The sequence below is a fragment of the Heterocephalus glaber genome, unplaced genomic scaffold, assembly GCF_053883595.1.
Source record: "Heterocephalus glaber isolate CG9 unplaced genomic scaffold, H.glaber_assembly_v1.0 deba00000943, whole genome shotgun sequence".
Taxonomy (NCBI): domain Eukaryota; kingdom Metazoa; phylum Chordata; class Mammalia; order Rodentia; family Bathyergidae; genus Heterocephalus; species Heterocephalus glaber.
The window spans coordinates 1,932,901-1,943,761 of record NW_028258175.1 but is presented as its reverse complement, the minus strand read 5'-3'; positions in this window follow the sequence as shown (position 1 = coordinate 1,943,761).

Genomic DNA, 10,861 nt, shown 5'->3' with positions numbered 1-10,861 from the left:
GTATGTGTCCATACGGTTAATAGACATACACGCATCATAATTAAGAAAAACGGCTGGGGATGTAGCTCAGTGGTAATACGCAAAGCTAGGAGACAGAAGGTCCTGGGTTCAGTCCCTGACACAGCAAAAAGAAAGTTCAGACAGGGCCGGGGATTTAGCACAGTGGTTCTGCCGCCTGCCTCGAAAGCATAAGGTCCCAAGTTCGATCCCCAGTACCAAAAAAAACACAAAAGTTGAGACAAAAAGTTTCTGGAATGGCTCCAGGTTAAAGGAGGCTAAAGTGACTAAAAACTAAAAGAAATACTTCATGCAAACTAAGATTCTATACCAGGAAAAACTTGCTGGAAAAGACACTATGAAGAAAATTGATGAACTAAGAATATAAAGTATAGCTCGGCTGGTGGCCCACACCTGTAATCCCAGCATTTAAGAGGCTGAGGCAGGAGGATCACTTTGAGTTCAAGGCCAGCCTGAACTACATAGACCCTATCTCAAAACACCCCCCCAAATATATAGAAAGTACAAATGGCCAACAAATGCATGAAGAAATGAACGAATATTAGTACATGTACTCAACATCACTGGCCATTAGAGAAATGCAAATTAAAACAACACTGAGATCCCATCTTACTCCAGAAAGAATGGTTATCATCAAGATATCAAATAGTAACAAATGCTGGCAAGGCTGTGGGGGACAAAGGAACCTCTGCACTGTTGGGGGGAATGTAAACTAGTACAGCCAACATGGAAAGGAACACGGAGAGTCCTCAAGACTAAAACTACAAACTCCATTTATACAAGGGTAAAATAAAGCAATATATAAACTATGGTTCTTCAGGAGAAAGCTTACAGTGTTTCAGGGTGTGATTTATTTTCAAAAACAGTTGACTCGGGGGCTGGGGATTTAGCTCTGGTTCCTGCGCCTGCCATGCAAGCGCAAGGTACCAAGTTTGACCCCCAGTACCCCAAAACCAAAAGAAAACCAGTTGACTCAACATCGCTTTGTGCATCTGCATTGATGTTTGTATTTCTAGTGTGAGCAGTCTATGCAAAAGATATATTCAGAGAAATTTTAAATACATTTATGCAAGTTAATATTGCTTTGCTGATGCTATTATTTGATGTCAACGCTATTGTAAATAAAGAATTCTGTTGTTATTGCATCATTTAATAAATTTTAATGCCTTCAGGTTTTACATGGCATAAAAAGAAATTCCATTTTACCCAGGTGTTCCCCTTCTAGGTATCTTCCTGAAAGAGTTAAAGTTATCATATTACAGTGATCCATGCACACCTGTGTTTATAGCTGCACAATGCATAGTAGCTAAATCTTGGAAGCAGCCTGTGTGTCCATCAACAGGTAAATGGATAAAAAGAATGTGACTGGGTGTGGTGGTATGCGCCTGAGATCCCAGCACTTGGGAGGCTGAGGCGAGAGGATTGCGGCACATTCGAGGCCAGCCTGGGCTACATAGTTCAAGGCCAGCCTAAACTACATAGCCAGACTCTGACTCAAAAAATGCAAAAAAGAAAAAAGCTTGTGTATCTGATTTATGTTACTTATGGTCTTAAGGTACATCAGTTTTTCCACATATGTGTACATTGTGTGTAAATACATATTTTGGGGGGCATTTTTTGAGACAGGATCTGGGTATATAGTTCAGGCTGGCCTTGAACTCAGTGATCCTCCTTCCTCAGCCTCTCAAGTGATGGGACTGTAGGCATGTGGCAAGCTTTAATAGTACATGGTTTCTCTTATATGAGAAACCCAAATTATAAATAAAGAGCAAAATAAAAGATCTTTCTCAAAAGGGGTTCAAGAGATGGAGGGGAGGGAAAGGGCATGAAAAAGAATTCAGATCTGTTAGGTACATGTACCAGTGCCACAGAAGGAATGGAAACTGCACCGAAAACATGCTAATGAAAAGGGATATAAAGCATTAGCTTGGCATGGTTGTGCATGCCTGTAATCCCAGAATTCTGGGACACTGAGGCAGGAGGACCTGAATTGAAGCCCAGCGTGGGCAATTTAGCAAGTCCTTGCCTCAAAGGGTTGGGGTGGCTGGGGCTACAGCTCAGTGCAAAGGAAGGCTGGGGTTTAATCCCCAGTACCCCTAAATAAACAATAAACAGGGTTCACGATAAACTTGCTAAACATGTGCTAGCCATCATGTATGTGTAAGTATATATTCTTAGCAAATATCCACTGAAGTGTGGGCCAGAGGAGCATGAGCTTTGTAACCGATTCCCAAGTGACAAGAAAATGTGTAAGGCTGGTGTGTAGCTCGGTGAACCACGTTTAGGGTGTGCAAGGCCCTGCATTCAATCCCAGCACTGAAAAAGAGCATGGATATCACAAATGTGGCAAAATGTTAACTGGTGAATCCAGGTAAATGCTATTCTGGAGCTCTTGTATTAGACTTTTTTTGAGACGGGGTCTCTCTGTATCTGAGTTTGCCCTTCAACTATGGAGCCCAAGGCTGGCTTCCTGCCTCAGCCTCCCGAGTGAGTGCTGGGATTACAGGCGTGTAATTGTACACACATACGGGGTTATCACACCGTACTCCACATATGTGCAGTTCTTCTGTGTCAAACATTTTTACAGCTTTAGACAATTAATGCACGTTTGCAGGACATGACCACATTTGCTGTGGGAATTTGCTGCTAAGTATATAACATATCACAATTCACTCCCCTTCCTCCATCCCTAGATTGCTTCCCATTTGGAAAAGATCTACTTCCTTGTTTCCTATCACTTATCTTTTATTTTGCTCTTTACATTATTTATACTTTGGGTTTCTCGTATAAGAGAAACCATGCGATATTTAAGCTTGTGTGTCTGATTTATTTCACAACATTATGGTCCAAGGTTCATCCATTTTCCTACAAATGACTCACATCCTTCTTCATGGCAAAGTTCTTCTCCCTTGTGTGTAAAACATTTTCTTTATACACTCATCTGTTGATGGACATATAGGCCACTTCCAAGATTTAGCTATTATGAATTGTGCTGCTGTAAACATGAGTGGGTATGTATCACGATGTCTCTAACTTTTTTGGGAAAATACCCAAAGGAGGAATAGCTGAGTAGAATGGAATTTCTATTTTTAGCTTTTTGATGAATACCTGTACTGATTTCCATAGTGGTTGTACCAGTTTACATTCCTACCAACAGTCTAGAGGGCTTTCTTTTTCCCCGAAGCCTCTCCAGGATTTGTGATTAGATTTCTTGATGATGGCCATTCTTTGTGGAGTAAGATGGAATCTGAGTTGTTTTAAAGAAGGGTCAGCTGGTATAGCTCAGTGTTGAGCATGTGCTTAGCATGTATGAGCCCCTAGGTTCAATTCTAAATGTCAAAATTTTTTTTTTGGGGGGGTACCAGGGATCGAACTCAGGTCCTTGCACTTGCGCAGCAGGTGGTGAAACCACTGAGCTAAATCCCAGTGTTAGAGGGGAAAGGGACCCGGGGGTGCTTCTCAGCGCCGACCCCTCGAGGCTGGGTGGGATGTATCTGTGGAAACAGAAATCTGTGAAAAACTAGAAATCCAGACTTCAAAACTGAAAGTTTCCAATTTGGAGGTGAGAACATCTTTTGTGGCATATAACAGGTCTGCAGGCCACCAGTGGGCAGCTGTGGTTTGGAGGAAGCCCTGGTGGGCTGCTCACCTTCACCAAGTAGAGCAGAGTCTGGCATTGAGGCCCCCAGGGTGGTGCACGCTGGGGGCCCACAGCCACAAGCAACATCTTGCCTTCCAAACACTGCCCTCAGGTAGGACAGGAGAAACCAGACTAGGTAGAAAGGTGACAAGGAGATTGTAATTTGACAAAATGAATTTATTTTGTTTGAGACAGGGTCTCCCTATGTAGCCCAGGCTGGCCTTGAACATCTGGCAATCCTCCTGCCTCAGCCTTCCAAGTGCTAGGATTACAGAGATTCACCACCATACCCCACAGAAATGAGTTTGGAGGCAGCTCTAGCTTTGAGAAAACCACAGCTTCAAGGTGTAATCAAAGTCACTTGAAGTCACAACACCTTTTATCCCCTCGCCTGTTTTCCTTCTGGGCTCCTCACTCATAAAGTCCTAAGAGTCTTAAAGACACTATCAGTTCATAAATTCAGACTCTGTTTTTCTTCCAATACTATAAATTCATAAAATTTAATGACACTCTCAAAAACAAAAACAGTATTAGAAAATGACAAACTGGGGCCGGGGATTTAGCTCAGTGGTTCTGGCACCTGGCTCACAAACAAAAGGTCCCAAGTTCGATTTCCAGTACCAAAAAAAGGAAAATGACAAACTGTGGTAACTATTAGTTTTCCATCTTGAACCATATGAACTAGATTTGTGGTTATATAACAAAATCTAAAACAAACCAGAAAAATGTATACAGTATATATGCCCTCAATATAGTGATTTTACCCTCAGTAGAGAAATTTTTTTAAAGGTTAGGAGAAAAAAATAGAGAAATAGAAGAAGAGAAAGAGATTAGAAGCAAGGCTGAGAACAAAGGAAAATTATGCAAACTTTGGGAAACTGGTGAAGACGAGGAAAAGAGAAGAAAGAAAAATAAGAGCAGAACAGAAAAACAATAACCAAAAAACACTCCATATTCACACTTGCATAAAAACAGGAACAAATAATCAAGAAAACAAAGCAAAACAAAAACAAGAAAATGAGGGGAAAAAAGTCCACTTCAAGTTCTGTCTCTGCTGTCCCTGGTAGACAAAGTGGACAGACAAGTCCTAATCCATGTTGATTAATCCCAGCAAGCCAGCCATAGATTTACAATGAGGTAGTGGATAATCCCAGCAAGCCTGCACCTTTAATTCTGAAGCTGAGGGTAGTTTCTGTTTGTTTTTTTTTTGGTACCAGGGCTTGAACTTGGGTCCTTGTGCTTGCAAGCCAAGCGACGGAACCACTGAGCTAAATCCCCGGCCCTGAGGGTAGTTTCTCGCTATGAGGCTGGAACCCAGTTTGTTCAGCCTGCAACACTCCATGTGTCTCCTGTGGGCTTGAACTCAGCTCCTTGATCTCCTGCCGACTTGAGCTCAGTTCCTGATGAAGCCAGCAGTTGCTCTGAGTTCTGAGCTTAGTTGGCCCCTCTCTAAGATGGTGAGCGACCAATCACCCTCTCTAAGGGAATAGCTGAACCCAAATAACTCACCAGCCACTGTAGTCCACTGCTCCATTCCACTGGTGCATTTCTCCATGGAGGCCTTTGGGGTCACCAGTAGTCACCATGCATCTGCATGTTTGAGCTGCCTTTCTCATGCAGTGAGTCAGGGCTCAAGGAGAAAGCACCCCTTGCTGTCTCCTTCTTCTTCATTGAAGTCTCTCTCCTTGCTCTCCCCAGGGGCTTCAATTCTCACTTCAGATCCTTGCTAGGTCCTGAGGACCCACTGCCCTCCTCTTCCTCACATTGCTTTATTCCAGCGTCTGGAACCAAATCTCAGAGAGGCTGTTTTCCTGTTTACCACTCCACCATCTTCCCAGAAGTTGGTGTTGATTCAGGACCTTATACTTACAAGGCAGGTGTAGCACCACTGAGCTAAATCCCTGGCTGATTTGTTTTTTGAGACAGGGTCTCACTGTGTCATTCAGGCCGGGCTTGAAAGACACAGAGATCCTCCTGCCTCAGCCTCCAGAGTGCTGGGAATGCAGGCGTGTGCCACCATGTCTGGCTGTCATGTGTTGATTTGTATGTGCAAATCATTTTTTTTCCCCTCCAGCACTGGAAATTGAACCCAGGACTGTTACACTGCACTACATCCTCAGCTCTTTTTTGTATTCTTAATTCTGAGACAGCATCTCACTAAGTTGCTAAGTGGCCTGGACTGGGCTTAAACTTAGGATCTTCATGGCTCAGCCTTCTAGAGGGCTGGGATCACAGATGTGGAATGCCATGCTTGGCTTCATCTTTATTTTTTATGTTATTGAAGGTCAATTTTACAATTTAATGTTTAGGTTGCAGACCATGACTGACTTTTGGACTGTGAGACTCTTCCTTTAGAGAAAACTTCATTTATATGAAGGGTAGCTATGTATAGCTATAGTATGATGTGTAGTTATTTGTGGTGCTAAGGACTGACCCTTTCAAGTTTTGTTTTGAGGATAGTCTCTTCATGGTAGCTCACCCTTCGCTGTAATGTGTATTTTTATTTTTTCCTACTTTTATTTGGCCCAAGCTTATTTTGCAGAACTTACTTTCTCTCCCTACTCTTCTGGCTTTTTTTTCCTACCTCTAAAAAACATTAAATACTGTTGCCACCATTAAATAAATAAATAAATTTTGCTTTGAGACGTGGTCTTACTCAAATTTGTGATGCTCCTGCCTCAGCCTCCCGAGTAGCTGGGATTACAAGTATGTGCCACTGTGGCAGCTGATGGCTGTATTTTATGTGGTCAAAACAAGAGTTGTTTCATGGTTGTGCAGGTGTCCTCATGTGTAGAAAGATGCCTACTGAAGCTGAGTAACCAAAGGTATGGATAATGCCAACTGCAGTCTTCACCATTCAGCTCTGGATCCACATTTTATTGTACAGAGCGTTAATGCTGGTGAGTGAATGAGTGAATTTTACTCTGAATTTTGAAGGGGCCAAATTAGATCACTGCTGGAAATGAGAAGTAGTTCTGAAAAATACAGAAGAAAAGTTACGAAAGCTACAAAGTTGATTTCATGGAAGTGGAGAGTAGACAGGGGCACCAGAGCCTGGAAGGTGGAAGACAGAACAACAAAACAGATGAGACACGGCTCTTCACACTGCGTTGTCTCCAGACGGTCTGAGGGGTCTCTGCTGAAGAAGGGACGGGGACCCCACTTTGCCCTATGCAGGTTCCTTCTGTACCGCAGCAGGTGGGAACGCATTTCCGGCACCCTGGCAGGAGGTAGGCAGTTGGATGAGATGGAACCAAAGGTGTTCTTAGGTCAGGGCACTGGAGCAGGAGGCGTGTGCAGGCCGGGCTGGGTGCTGTGTGCTCCTCAGTGTCCTCCATGTGAACAGTGCAAGTATGCACACATGAGTTAGTTACTGTTTCCCTACCATCATCTGCTTAAGGTCAGGTTGCCCATAGCAGTCTAAAGCAAAAACTGACTTTACCAACTTAGGTTAAAACACAAACCATTTACAGGTGTTTGAATTCTAGAGCTACGGTACCCAATTATTGGTACTGTTTTTGTTTTTGAGAGTAGGCATTGTTAGAATTTATAAATTTACAGTATTGGAAGAAAAACACCACCTGAATTTATGAATTTACAGTGTCTTTAAGACTCTTAGGACTCTATGAGTGAGGAGCCCGAAAAGGAAAACAGGCAAGGGGAGAAAAGGTGACCTCAAGTGACTTTGATTACATCTTGAAGCTGCAGTCCACCCGTCTGGACTCTCTGAAGTGGTAGCAGCAGAAGTAACAAAGCAGATGAATGAGGCTCAAGAAAAAAAAATCAAATCAGAAACAGTTTCTCAGATAAAAAAGATATGATCAGTGACTATACAACAGATATAGATAAAAAAATAGAGAAGCTTAGGAAAATGATGGAAACCATGAATGCCCAACATAGGAATGAAATGGAATCCATGAAATAGATTCAAACAAATACCCAGGAGATTCAAAATTCCACTGAAAGTACAGGCAGCAGAATGAGCCAATATGAGGACAGAATATCAGATATAGAAGACAGGATTGCAATCATGCAAAGAAAGATTTCTTTAAAAAGCAAGGGACAGGGCCAGGGATTTAGCTCAGTGGTTCCGTTGCCTGCCTCGCAAGTGCAAGGACCCGAGTTCGATCCCTGGTACCAAAAAAAACCAACCAAACAAACAAAAAAAACACCAAGGGACCACAAAAAAAATCAATCCAACAGCTGCTAGATGATGCAAAGAAGAATAACATAAGATTGATTGGAGTCAAGGAAAAAGCAGGAAATAGTCCAAATGACATAAAAAAAAACCTGTTCATAGAAGTAATGACAAAAACCTTCCAAAGCAGGGAAGAAGAATTTCACAAACAGATAAGTGAGGCATATTAAACTCCAATTACCCATGATCCAAAAAAAAAAAATCTACACCAAGACACACAGTAATCAAGATTCCAGAAATTCAACACAAGAACATAATATTAAAAGATGTTAGAAAAAAGAAACAAATCACCTATAAAGGAAAGCCCATCAGAATCACAGCAGACTTTTCAACACAAACCTGCAAATCAAGGAAATCTTGGCGTGAAGTACTTCAAACTCTAAAAGAAAACAACCTCCAGGGCTGGGGATTTAGCTCAGTGGTGCTGCTGCCTGCCTTGAAAGTGCAAGGTCCTGAGTTTGATCCTTGGTACCAAAAGAAAGAAAGAAAACAACCTCCAACCCAGATTGACATACCCTGCAAAACTATCTTTCAAAATTGATGGAGAAATAAGGTACTTTCATGACAAAGAACACCTGAAGATATTCATGACCACCAAACCAGCTCCACAATGTTCTGGAGGACATTCTAGAAAGAGATAATGAGGGGCCAGGGACTTAGCTCAGTGGTTCCGCCACCTGCCTCACAAGCACAAGGACCCAAGTTCAATCCCTGGTACCAAAACAAAACAAAACAAAACAAAAAAGAGAATGAGGACTACAACTCCATGAATCCCAACAGAATGAATCTAACAGGAAAGGCAAGTAATTAAAGAGAAGGGGGGAAAAGGGAACCAAAAACAAGAAAATAACATAACAAGAATAAGTCAATATCTATCAAGTATAACCATCAATGTAAATGGTCTCAATTCACCAATCAAAAGAAATAAACTGGCAGAATTAATCAAGAAGCCAGATCCAACAATATGCTGCATACAAGAAACATTTGATTCAAAAAGAAATTCACAGACTGAAAGTCAAGGGATGGAAAACAATATTCCATGAAACAGGAAACTGGAAAAAAGCAGGAGTTGCTATCTTATTTGCAGACAAAGTGGATTTCAAGCCAAGACTATTAAGAGAGACAAAGAAGGACTGGGGATTTAGCTCAGTGGTTCTGCTGCCTGCCTCACAAGCACAAGGACCTGAGTTCAATCCCTGGTACCTGAAAAAAAAAGAGACAAAGAAGGTTACTACATCCTTGTAAAGGGAACAATGCAAGAGGAAGAGATAATAATCATAAATATATATGCACCAAATACTAGTGCACCCAACTATATAAAACAGATATTAATGGACATGAAAAATCAAATAACCACAGACCTCAATATCCCACTGGCACAAATAGAATAATTAGACAAAAAATCAACACAGAAATGTCATAACTGAACCAAACTTTTGAATAAATGGACTTAGTAGATGTCTACAGAGTATACATCCAAATACACATAACATCAGAATACACATTCTTCTCAGCTGCACATGAACATTTTCCAAAATAGACTACATACTAGCCATAGAACATGATGAAATAAATGCAAAGGAATTAAAATTATCCCATCCATATTTTCAGGCCATAGTTCAATGAAATTGGCCATCAATTGCCAAAGAAACCACAAAAACTTCATAAACACATGGAAATTTGGGCCAGGGATATAGCTCAGTGGTGCTGCACCTGTCTCACAAGGATAAGGTCCTGAGTTCAATTCCTGGTACCAAAAAAGAAAAAAGAAGAAAAGAAATTAAATAACACCCTCCTGAACAACCAATGGGTCACAGATGAAATTAAAGAAGAAACTAGTTTCTACAATTAAACAATAATGCCTATACAACCTTCTAGAATTTATGAACTACAATAAAAGCAGTCTTCTGAAGGAAATTTAAAGTGGTGAATTCCCAAGACATTGGTGTAGGCAAAGACTTTATGAACAAAACCCGGATTGAACAAGAAATATCATGAAAAATCAACAACTGGGATCTCAGCTAATTAAAAGCTTTTGGTGCCGGGAATTTAGCTCAGTGGTTCTGGTGCCTGCCTCAAAAGCGCGAGGTCCTGAGTTCAATCCCCAGTACCAAAATAAAAAAGCTTTTGTACAGCAAAAGAAACCATCAACTGGGGCTGGGGATTTAGCTCAGTGGTTTCGCTGCCTACTGTGCAAGCGCAAGGACCTGAGTTTGATGCCTGGTACCAAAAAAACCCAAAAAAACCCCCATCAACAGAGTGAAGAGATAACCCAAAGTTTTTGCCAGCTGTTGCTCAAAAAAAGGACTACTACCTAGAATATAAAAAGAACTAAAACAAAACCAAAAAACCAAAAAACCAGACCCTCCAAATTTAAAGACCCAATTCAAAAGTGGGCATCTGAAATGAATAGACACTTCTTAGATGAAGAATTAGAAATGGCAAATAAACATGAAAAAAATTAAACATCACTGGTTATCTGAGAGATGAAAATTACAACAACACTAAGAGGCCCGGGGATTTAGCTCAGTGGTTCCACCACCTGCTTTGCAAGCGCAAGGTCCTGAATTCAATCCCTGGTACCAAAAAACAAAACAAAACAAAACAAAAACAAAAACAACACTGAGATTCTATCTCACTCCAGGAGGAATGGCTATTATCAAGAAATCAGTCAATAACAAATTCTGGTAAGGCTGTGGGAAGAAAGGAACCCTTCTCCACTGTTGGTGGGAGTGCAGATTGGTGCAACCACTATGGAAATCAGTGTGGAGATACCTCAGAAATCTAAAACTAGAGGTTCCATTTGACCTAGCTATTCCACTTTTTGGCATCTTCCCAAAAGAATTAAAAGCATCATTTTACAGTGATATATGCACATCCATGTGTATAGCAGCACAGTTTGCAATAGCTAAATCTTGGAAACAATCCAAATGCTCATCAACAGATGAGTGCATAAAATGATGTGGTTTGGGGTGGGGATTTAGCTCAGTGGTTCCACCACCTGC